Below are 12155 nucleotides of genomic sequence, written 5' to 3'. Positions count from 1 at the left end.
TATCAGCACTCCGTTTTTGCAAGCGGACCATCGCATCGCATCTATTATAGAGCCGAAGAAAGAATGAAATTGATGGGACATAATGTTACCCCACCATCATCATCTGGATACTATCAGCACACCGTTTTTGCAAGCGGACCATCGGATCGCAACTATTATAGAGCCAAAGAAAGAATGAAATTAATCGCACAAAATGTTACCCCACGGTCATCATCTGGATACTATCTGCACTCCATTTTTTGCAAGCGGACCATCGGATCGCATCTATTATAGAGCCGAAGAAAGAATGAAATTGATGGCTCATAATGTTACCCCATTGTCATTATCTGGATACTATCAGCACTCCGTTTTTGCAAGTGGACCATCGGATCGCATCTATTATAATGCCGAAGAAAGAATGAAATTGATGGCACATAATTTTACCCCACCGTCATCATCTGGATACTATCAGCACTCCGTTTTTGCAAGCGGACCATCGCAACGCATCTATTATAGAGCCGAAGAAAGAATGAAATTGATGGGACATAATGTTACCCCACCGTCATCATCTGGATACTATCAGCACTCCGTTTTTGCAAGCGGACCATCGGATCGCATCTATTATAGAGCCGAAGAATGAAATTGATGGCACATAATGCTTCTCCACCGTCATCATCTGGATGCTATCTGCACTCCGTTTAAGCAAGCGGACCATCGGATCGCATCTATTATAGAGCCGAAGAAAGAATGAAATTGATGGCACATAAGGTTACCCCACCGTCATCATCAGGATACTATCAGCACTCCATTTTTGCAAGCGGACCATCGGATCGCATCTATTATAGAGCCGAAGAAAGAATGAAATTGATGGCACATAATGTTACCCCACCGTCATCATCTGGATATTATCAGCATTCTGTTTTTGCAAGCGGACCATCGGATCGCATCTTATAGAGCCGAAGAAAGAATGAAAATGATGACAAATAATGTTACCCCACCGTCATCATCTGGATACTATCAGCACTTCATTTTTGCAAGCGGACCATCGGTTCGCATCTATTATAGAGCCGAAGAAAGAATGAAATTGATGGCACACAATGTTAGCCCACCGTCATCATCTGGATACTATCAGCAGTCCATTTTTGCAAGCGGACCATCGCATCGCATCTATTATAGAGCCGAAGAAAGAATGAAATTGATGGGACATAATGTTAGCCCACCGTCATCATCTGGATACTATCAGCACTCCGTTTTTGCAAGTGGACCATCGGATCGCATCTATTATAAAGCCGAAGAAAGAATGAAATTGATGGCACATAATTTTACCCCACCGTCATCATCTGGATACTATCAGCACTCCGTTTTTGCAAGCGGACCATCGCATCGCATCTATTATAGAGCCGAAGAAAGAATGAAATTGATGGGACATAATTTTACCCCACCGTCATCATCTGGATACTATCAGCACTCCGTTTTTGCAAGCGGACCATCGGATCGCATCTATTATAGAGCCGAAGAATGAAATTGATGGCACATAATGCTTCTCCACCGTCATCATCTGGATGCTATCTGCACTCCGTTTAAGCAAGCGGACCATCGGATCGCATGTATTATAGAGCCGAAGAAAGAATGAAATTGATGGCACATAAGGTTACCCCACTGTCATCATCTGGATACTATCAGCACTCTGTTTTTGCAAGCGGACCATCGGATCGCATCTTATAGAGCCGAAGAAAGAATGAAATTGATGGGACATAATGTTACCCCACCATCATCATCTGGATACTATCAGCACACCGTTTTTGCAAGCGGACCATCGGATCGCAACTATTATAGAGCCAAAGAAAGAATGAAATTAATCGCACAAAATGTTACCCCACGGTCATCATCTGGATACTATCTGCACTCCATTTTTTGCAAGCGGACCATCGGATCGCATCTATTATAGAGCCGAAGAAAGAATGAAATTGATGGCTCATAATGTTACCCCATTGTCATTATCTGGATACTATCAGCACTCCGTTTTTGCAAGTGGACCATCGGATCGCATCTATTATAATGCCGAAGAAAGAATGAAATTGATGGCACATAATTTTACCCCACCGTCATCATCTGGATACTATCAGCACTCCGTTTTTGCAAGCGGACCATCGCAACGCATCTATTATAGAGCCGAAGAAAGAATGAAATTGATGGGACATAATGTTACCCCACCGTCATCATCTGGATACTATCAGCACTCCGTTTTTGCAAGCGGACCATCGGATCGCATCTATTATAGAGCCGAAGAATGAAATTGATGGCACATAATGCTTCTCCACCGTCATCATCTGGATGCTATCTGCACTCCGTTTAAGCAAGCGGACCATCGGATCGCATCTATTATAGAGCCGAAGAAAGAATGAAATTGATGGCACATAAGGTTACCCCACCGTCATCATCAGGATACTATCAGCACTCCATTTTTGCAAGCGGACCATCGGATCGCATCTATTATAGAGCCGAAGAAAGAATGAAATTGATGGCACATAATGTTACCCCACCGTCATCATCTGGATATTATCAGCATTCTGTTTTTGCAAGCGGACCATCGGATCGCATCTTATAGAGCCGAAGAAAGAATGAAAATGATGACAAATAATGTTACCCCACCGTCATCATCTGGATACTATCAGCACTTCATTTTTGCAAGCGGACCATCGGTTCGCATCTATTATAGAGCCGAAGAAAGAATGAAATTGATGGCACACAATGTTAGCCCACCGTCATCATCTGGATACTATCAGCAGTCCATTTTTGCAAGCGGACCATCGCATCGCATCTATTATAGAGCCGAAGAAAGAATGAAATTGATGGGACATAATGTTAGCCCACCGTCATCATCTGGATACTATCAGCACTCCGTTTTTGCAAGTGGACCATCGGATCGCATCTATTATAAAGCCGAAGAAAGAATGAAATTGATGGCACATAATTTTACCCCACCGTCATCATCTGGATACTATCAGCACTCCGTTTTTGCAAGCGGACCATCGCATCGCATCTATTATAGAGCCGAAGAAAGAATGAAATTGATGGGACATAATTTTACCCCACCGTCATCATCTGGATACTATCAGCACTCCGTTTTTGCAAGCGGACCATCGGATCGCATCTATTATAGAGCCGAAGAATGAAATTGATGGCACATAATGCTTCTCCACCGTCATCATCTGGATGCTATCTGCACTCCGTTTAAGCAAGCGGACCATCGGATCGCATGTATTATAGAGCCGAAGAAAGAATGAAATTGATGGCACATAAGGTTACCCCACTGTCATCATCTGGATACTATCAGCACTCTGTTTTTGCAAGCGGACCATCGGATCGCATCTTATAGAGCCGAAGAAAGAATGAAAATGATGACAAATAATGTTACCCCACCGTCATCATCTGGATACTATCAGCAGTCCATTTTTGCAAGCGGACCATCGGATCGCATCTATTATAGAGCCGAAGAAAGAATGAAATTAATGGCACATAATGTTACCCCACCGTCATCATCTGGATACTATCAGCACTCGGTTTTTGCAAGCGGACCATCGGATCGCATCTATTATAGAGCCGAAGACAGAATGAAATTGATTTCACATAATGTTACCCCACCGTCGTCATCTGGATACTATCAGCACTCCGTTTTTGCAAGCGGACCATCGGATCGCATCTATTATAGAGCCGAAGAAAGAATGAAATTGATGGCACATAATGTTACCCCACCGTAATCATCTGGAAGCTATCAGCAGTCCGTTTTTGCAAGCGCACCATCGGTTCGCATCTATTATAGAGCCGAAGCAAGAATGAAATTGATGGCACATAATGTTACCCCACCGTCATCATCTGGATACTATCAGCACTCCGTTTTTGCAAGCGGACCATCAGATCGCATCTATTATAGAGCCGAAGCAAGAATGAAATTGATGGCACATAATGTTACCCCACCGTAATCATCTGGAAACTATCAGCAGTCCGTTTTTGCAAGCGGACCATCGGATCGCATCTATTATAGAGTCGAAGCAAGAATGAAATTGATGGCACATAATGTTACCCCACCGTCATCATCTGGATACTATCAGCACTCCGTTTTTGCAAGCGGACCATCGGATCGCATCTATTATAGAGCCGAAGAAAGAATGAAATTGATGGCACATAATGTTACCCCACCGTCATCATCTGGATACTATCAGCACTCCGTTTTTGCAAGCGGACCATCAGATCGCATCTACTATAGAGCCGAAGAAAGAATGAAATTGATGGCACATAATGTTACCCCACCGTCATCATCTGGATACTATCAGCACTCCGTTTTTGCAAGCAGACCATTGGATCGCATCTATTATAGAGCCGATGAAAGAATGAAATTGATGGCACATAATGTTAGCCCACCTTCATCATCTGCATACTATCAGCACTTCGTTTTTGCAAGCGAACCATCGGATCGCATCAACTATAGAGCCGAAGAAAGAATGAAATTGATGGCACATAATTTTACCCCACCGTTATCATCTGGATACTATCAGCACTCTGTTTTTGCAAGTGGATCATCGGATCGCTTCTATTATAGAGCCGAAGAAAGAATGAAATTGATGGCACATAATGTTACCCCACCGTCATCATCTGGATACTATCAGCACTCCGTTTTTGCAAGCAGACCATCGGATCGCATCTATTATAGAGCCGAAGAAAGAATGAAATTGATGACATATAATGTTACACGACATTCATCATCTGGATACTATCAGCACTCCTTTTTTGCAAGCGGACCATCGCATCGCATCTATTATAGAGCCGAAGAAAGAATGAAATTGATGACACATAATGTTACCACACCGTCATCATCTGGATACTATCAGCACTCCGTTTTTGCAAGCGGACCATCGCATCGCATCTATTATAGAGCCGAAGAAAGAATGAAATTGATGGGACATAATGTTACCCCACCGTCATCATCTGGATACTATCAGCACTCCGTTTTTGCAAGCGGACCATCGGATCGCATCTATTATAGAGCCGAAGAATGAAATTGATGGCACATAATGCTACTCCACCGTCATCATCTGGATGCTATCAGCACTCCGTTTTAGCAAGCGGACCATCGGATCGCATCTATTATAGAGCCGAAGAAAGAATGAAATTGATGGCACATAAGGTTACCCCACCGTCATCATCTGGATACTATCAGCACTCCGTTTTTGCAAGCGGACCATCGGAGGCATCTATTATAGAGCCGAAGAAAGAATGAAATTGATGGCACATAATGTTACCCCACCGACATCATCTGGATACTATCAGCACTCTGTTTTTGCAAGCGGACCATCGGATCGCATCTTATAGAGCTGAAGAAAGAATGAAAATGATGACAAATAATGTTACCCCACCGTCATCATCTGGATACTATCAGCACTTCATTTTTGCAAGCGGACCATCGGTTCGCATCTATTATAGAGCCGAAGAAAGAATGAAATTGATGGCACACAATGTTAGCCCACCGTCATCATCTGGATACTATCAGCAATCCGTTTTTGCAAGCGGACCATCGGATTGCATCTAATATAGAGCCGAAGAAAGAATGAAATTGATGGCACATAATGTTACCCCACCGTCATCATCTGGATACTATCAGCATTCCGTTTTTGCAAGAGGACCATCGGATCCCTTCTATTATAGAGCCGAAGAAAGAATGAAATTGATGGGACATAATGTTTAGAGATGAGCGGTGTTCGACTAGAACTGTTCGCCAATCTCAAATTCGAGCTGTTTTGGGCGGTGTTCGAGTTGTTCGACGAACCCGAACGATTTGCAAAAAATTCGGCTGTTCGAGGTTATGTTCGATAACTGTTCGTGCACCAAAAGCTTGTCCTGCATGTCTGGCGCTATTTAGAGCACCAATCATGCAGGGATTGTCTGTCACTCACTGTAATGCCACAGCCATGGTGGTTGTGGCATTACAGTGATTGCCCAAATCGATGGGAACAGTGTCAACAGTGAAACATGAAAAGCCGGCAATTCAGCAGCGGCATACACCGGTACCCGACAATTTAGAACCGAAAGAATAGAGCTTCACACATAGATTAGATAGATATAAACATGTCAGCCACATATATACGAAGTACAGTGAAAGTGCTGCTTACTGTACTTGTCATTTAGCGTAAAGGATTTATCAAAAAAAATAATAGTGTTTTCATGCACCGTCTCTTTAAAAAAGCCGGCCGGCAATTCAGCAGCGGTACCCGACAATTTATAACAGACAGAATAGAGCTTCACACATAGATTAGATAGATAGAAACATGTCAGTCACATATATATGAAGTACAGTGATAGTGTTGGTTACTGTACTTGTCATTTAGTATTAAAATAAAGGATTTATTATTAAAAAAAATGGCGGGGGTTCCCCTTAATTTTAGGCTCTAGCGGAGGTTAAGCAGACGGCTGGGGCAGATGTTTGAAGCCTGGGAAGGGGGTAATACCCACGGAGCTTCCCAGGCTACTAATATCAGCCCCCAGCTGAATACATAGCCTTTACTAGCTATTAAAATGGGGGACCCCCCAAAAAAAATGACGTGGGGTCCCCCCTAATTTAATAGCTAGCAAAGGCTAGGCAGACAGCTGGGGGCTGATATTAATAGCCCAGGAAGGGAGCCATGAATATTGGCCCCCTCCCAGGCTAGAAACACCAGCCGTCAGCCGCCCCAGAAATGGCGCATTCATAGGATGCGCCAATTCTGGCACTTAGCCTCGCTCTTCCACGCTGCCCTGGTGCGGTGGCAGGGGGTAATAGGGTTGGGGTTGATGTCAGCTTATAATGCCAGCTGACATCAAGCCCAGGTTAGTAATGGAGAGGCGTCTATAAGACACCCCCATTACTAACCCCATAGTCAAAGTTAAAAAAAACACAAACACCCAGAATAAAGTCCTTTAATTGAAATAAAGACACAATCCTTTATTGTTCTAAATTAAACCATACTTACCGTCACGCCCATTCCAGCTGAAGCCAACGATCTCCTGCAATAAAAGAAAAATAATAAAGCAACCTCATCCTTACCTTTCCATGGTTCCCACGACAGCTTCAGCTCTGCTACATCGAGATGACAGGCTGGACCGCAGCAGAACGCTGCCATCCAGCCTCTCATCCCGCAGACACTGAGAAGCGCAGGCTTACTTGCGCTGCTCAGCGTCTCTCTGTGACGACATCCAGATGAGCCGAGTTCATGTCCAATGAACTCAGCTCACCTCCTGCACGTCACTGACAGCGTGGGAGAATTCTCCTGCACTCAGTGCTTCAGCGTGAGAATTCTCCCGCTGAAGCGCTGAGTGCAGGAGAATTTTCCCACGCTGTCAGTGACGTGCATAAGGTGAGCTCATGTCCAATGAACTCAGCTCACCTCCTGCACGTCACTGACAGCGTGGGAGAATTCTCCTGCACTCAGCGCTTCAGTGTGAGAATTCTCCCACGCTGAAGCGGTGAGTGCAGGAGAATTTTCCCACGCTGTCAGTGACGTGCATGAGGTGAGCCGAGTTCATTGGACATTAACTCGGCTCATCTGGATGCCCTCACAGAGAGACACTGTGGAGCGCAAGCAAGCCTGCGCTTCTCAGTGTCTGCGGGATGACAGACTGGATGGCAGCGTTCTGCTGCGGTCCAGCCTGTCATCTCGATGTAGCAGAGCTGAAGCTGTCATGGGAACCATGGAAAGGTAAGGATGATGTTGCTTTATTATTTTTCTTTTATTTCAGGAGATCGTTGGCTTCAGCTGGAATGGGCGTGATGGTAAGTATGGTTTAATTTAGAACAATAAAGAATTGTGTGTTTATTTCAATTAAAGGACTTTTTTCTGGGTGTTGTGTTTTTTTTAAATACTTTACTAGAAATTCATGGTGGTCATGTCTAATATTGGCGTGACCCCATGAATTTCGGGCTTAGGGCCAGCTGATAATGCCAAGCTGGCCCTAACCCCTTTATTACCCAGTGAGCCACCGCATCAGGGCCCTGGATGAGTTGGGTACAGCGCCAGAAGATGGCGCTTCTATGAACGCGCCATTTTCCGGGGTGGCTGCGGACTGCAATTTGCAGCGGGGGTGGCCCAGAAAGCTTGGGCCTCCCTGCGCTGCGGATTCCAGCCCCCAGCTGCCTAGTTGTACCTGGCTGGACACAAAAACAGGGCGAAGCCCCACGTCAATTTTCTTTAAATTATTTCATGAAATAATTAAGAAAAAAAGGGCTTCCCTATATTGTTGTGTCCGGCCAGGTACAAATAGGCAGCTGGTGGTTGGGGGCAGCCCGTTCCTGCCTGCTGTACCTGACTGGACACAAATATAGTGCGAAGCCCCACGTCAATTTTTTTTAAATTATTTCATGAAATAATTAAGAAAAAAGGGCTTCCCTATATTGTTGTGTCCGGCCAGGTACAAATAGGCAGCTGGTGGATGGGGGCAGCCCGTTCCTGCCTGCTGTACCTGGCTGGACACAAATATAGTGCGAAGCCCCACGTCAATTTTTTTTAAATTATTTCATGAATTTCCTGAAATAATTTAAAAAAATTGAAGTGGGGCTTCGCACTATATTTGTGTCCAGCCAGGTACAGCAGGCAGGAACGGGCTGCCCCCATCCACCAGCTGCCTATTTGTACCTGGCCGGACACAACAATATAGGGAAGCCCTTTTTTTCTTAATTATTTCATGAATTTCATGAAATAATTAAAAAAAATTGAAGTGGGGCTTCGCACTATATTTGTGTCCAGCCAGGTACAGCAGGCAGGAACGGGCTGCCCCCATCCACCAGCTGCCTATTTGCACCTGGCCGGACACAACAATATAGGGAAGCCCTTTTTTTCTTAATTATTTCATGAATTTCATGAAATAATTAAAAAAAATTGAAGTGGGGCTTCGCACTATATTTGTGTCCAGCCAGGTACAGCAGGCAGGAACGGGCTGCCCCCAACCACCAGCTGCCTATTTGTACCTGGCCGGACACAACAATATAGGGAAGGCCTTTTTTTCTTAATTATTTCATGAATTTCATGAAATAATTAAAAAAAAAGTACGTGGGGCTTCGCCCTATTTTTGTGTCCAGCCAGGTACAACTAGGCAGCTGGGGGCTGGAATCTGCAGCGCAGGGAGGCCCAAGCTTTCTGGGCCCCCCCCCGCTACAAATTGCAGTCCGCAGCCACCCCGGAAAATGGCGCGTTCATAGAAGCGCCATCTTCTGGCGCTGTACCCAACTCATCCAGGGCCCTGGTGCGGTGGCTCACTGGGTAATAAAGGGGTTAGGGCCAGCTTGGTATTATCAGCTGGCCCCAAGCCCAAAATTCATGGGGTCACGCCAGTATTAGACATGACCGCCATGAATTTCTAGTAAAGTATTTAAAAAAAACACAACACCCAGAATAAAGTCCTTTAATTGAAATAAAGACACAATTCTTTATTGTTCTAAATTAAACCATACTTACCATCACACCCATTCCAGCTGAAGCCAACGATCTCCTGCAATAAAAGAAAAATAATAAACCAACCTCATCCTTACCTTTCCATGGTTCCCACGACAGCTTCAGCTCTGCTACATCGAGATGACTGGCTGGACCGCAGCAGAACGCTGCCATCCAGTCTGTCATCCCGCAGACACTGAGAAGCGCAGGCATGCTTGCGCTCCTCACTGTCTCGCTGTGACGGCATCCAGATGAGCCGAGGTCATGTCCAATGAACTCGGCTCACCTCATGCACGTCACTGACAGCGTGGGAAAATTCTCACGCTGAAGTGCTGAGTGCAGGAGAATACTCCCACGCTGTCAGTGATGTGCATGAGGTGAGCTCATGTCCAATGAACTCAGCTCACCTCCTGCACGTCACTGACAGCGTGGGAAAATTCTCCTGCAATCAGCGCTTCAGCGTGAGAATTTTCCCACGCTGTCAGTGACGTGCATGAGGTGAGCCGAGTTCATTGGACATGAACTCGGCTCATCTGGATGTCGTCACAGAGAGACGCTGAGCAGCGCAAGCAAGCCTGCGCTTCTCAGTGTCTGCGGGATGACAGGCTGGATGGCAGCGTTCTGCTGCGGTCCAGCCTGTCATCTCGATGTAGCAGAGCTGAAGCTGTCGTGGGAACCATGGAAAGGTAAGGATGAGGTTGCTTTATTATTTTTCTTTTATTGCAGGAGATCGTTGGCTTCAGCTGGAATGGGCGTGATGGTAAGTATGGTTTAATTTAGAACAATAAAGGATTGTGTCTTTATTTCAATTAAAGGACTTTATTCTGGGTGTTTGTGTTTTTTTTAACTTTGACTATGGGGTTAGTAATGGGGGTGTCTTATAGACGCCTCTCCATTACTAACCTGGGCTTGATGTCAGCTGGCATTATAAGCTGACATCAACCCCAACCCTATTACCCCCTGCCACCGCACCAGGGCAGCGTGGAAGAGCGAGGCTAAGTGCCAGAATTGGCGCATCCTATGAATGCGCCATTTCTGGGGCGGCTGACGGCTGGTGTTTCTAGCCTGGGAGGGGGCCAATATTCATGGCTCCCTTCCTGGGCTATTAATATCAGCCCCCAGCTGTCTGCCTAGCCTTTGCTAGCTATTAAATTAGGGGGGACCCCACGTCATTTTTTTTGGGGGGTCCCCCATTTTAATAGCTAGTAAAGGCTATGTATTCAGCTGGAGGCTGATATTAGTAGCCTGGGAAGCTCCGTGGGTATTACCCCCTTCCCAGGCTTCAAACATCTGCCCCAGCCGTCTGCTTAACCTCCGCTAGAGCCTAAAATTAAGGGGAACCCCACGCCAATTTTTTTAATAATAAATCCTTTATTTTAATACTAAATGACAAGTACAGTAACCAACACTATCACTGTACTTCATATATATGTGACTGACATGTTTCTATCTATCTAATCTATGTGTGATGCTCTATCTTTCTGTTCTAAATTGTCGGGTACCGCTGCTGAATTGCCGGCCGGCTTTTTTAAAGAGACAGTGCATGAAAACACTATTATTTTTTTAAATAAATCCTTTACACTAAATGACAAGTACAGTAAGCAACACTATCACTGTACTTATTATATATGTGACTGACATGTTTCTATCTATCTAATCTATGTGTGAAGCTCTATTCTTTCTGTTCTAAATTGTCGGGTACAGATGCTGAATTGCCGGCCGGCTTTTTTAAAGAGACGGTGCATGAAAACACTAATATTTTTTTTAATAAATCCTTTACACTAAATGACAAGTGCAGTAACCAACACTGTCACTGTGCTTCTTATATGTGTGACTGACATGTTTCTATCTATCTAATCTATGTGTGATGCTCTATTCCTTCTTGTCTAAATTGTCGGGTACCGGTGTATGCCGCTGCTGAATTTGCCGGCCGGCTTTTTTAAAGAGAGTGTCTTCTGAGCAGTTTGTCAGCTTTTGGACACCTTTGCAGGTGTTTTCTATGTGTTTCTATGTGTTTTTGTTTGCCTGCCATTGGTTTTAACGGTGTTCGACGGTGTTCTAAGGTGTTCGACGAACAGTTCGACGAACAGTTCCTCGAACATCCCGGTGTTCGACGAACCGAACCGAACCCGAACACTACGGGGGTGGCTCAACACTAATAATGTTACCCCACCGTCATCATCTGGATACTATCAGCACTCCGTTTTTGCAAGCGGACCATCGGATCGCATCTATTATAGAGCCGAAGAATGAAATTGATGGCACATAATGTTACCCCACCGTCATCATCTGGATACTATCAGCACTCCGTTTTTGCAAGCGGACCATCGCATCGCATCTATTATAGAGCCGAAGAAAGAATGAAATTGATGGGACATAATGTTACCCCACCGTCATCATCTGGATACTATCAGCACTCCGTTTTTGCAAGCGGACCATCGGATCGCATCTATTATAGAGCCGAAGAAAGAATGAAATTGATGGCACATAATTTTACCCCACCGTCATCATCTGGATACTATCAGCACTCCGTTTTTGCAAGCGGACCATCGCATCGCATCTATTATAGAGCCGAAGAAAGAATGAAATTGATGGGACATAATGTTACCCCACCGTCATCATCTGGATACTATCAGCACTGCGTTTTTGCAAGCGGACCATCGGATCGCATCTATTATAGAGCCGAAGAATGAAATTGATGGCACATAATGCTTCTCC

The sequence above is a fragment of the Phyllobates terribilis genome, unplaced genomic scaffold (genome assembly GCF_046119375.1).
Source record: "Phyllobates terribilis strain yellow unplaced genomic scaffold, ASM4611937v1 Scaffold_1__5_contigs__length_1240528914, whole genome shotgun sequence".
In the NCBI taxonomy this organism is placed as follows: Eukaryota; Metazoa; Chordata; class Amphibia; order Anura; family Dendrobatidae; genus Phyllobates; species Phyllobates terribilis.
Note: the sequence above shows the minus strand (reverse complement) of the source record.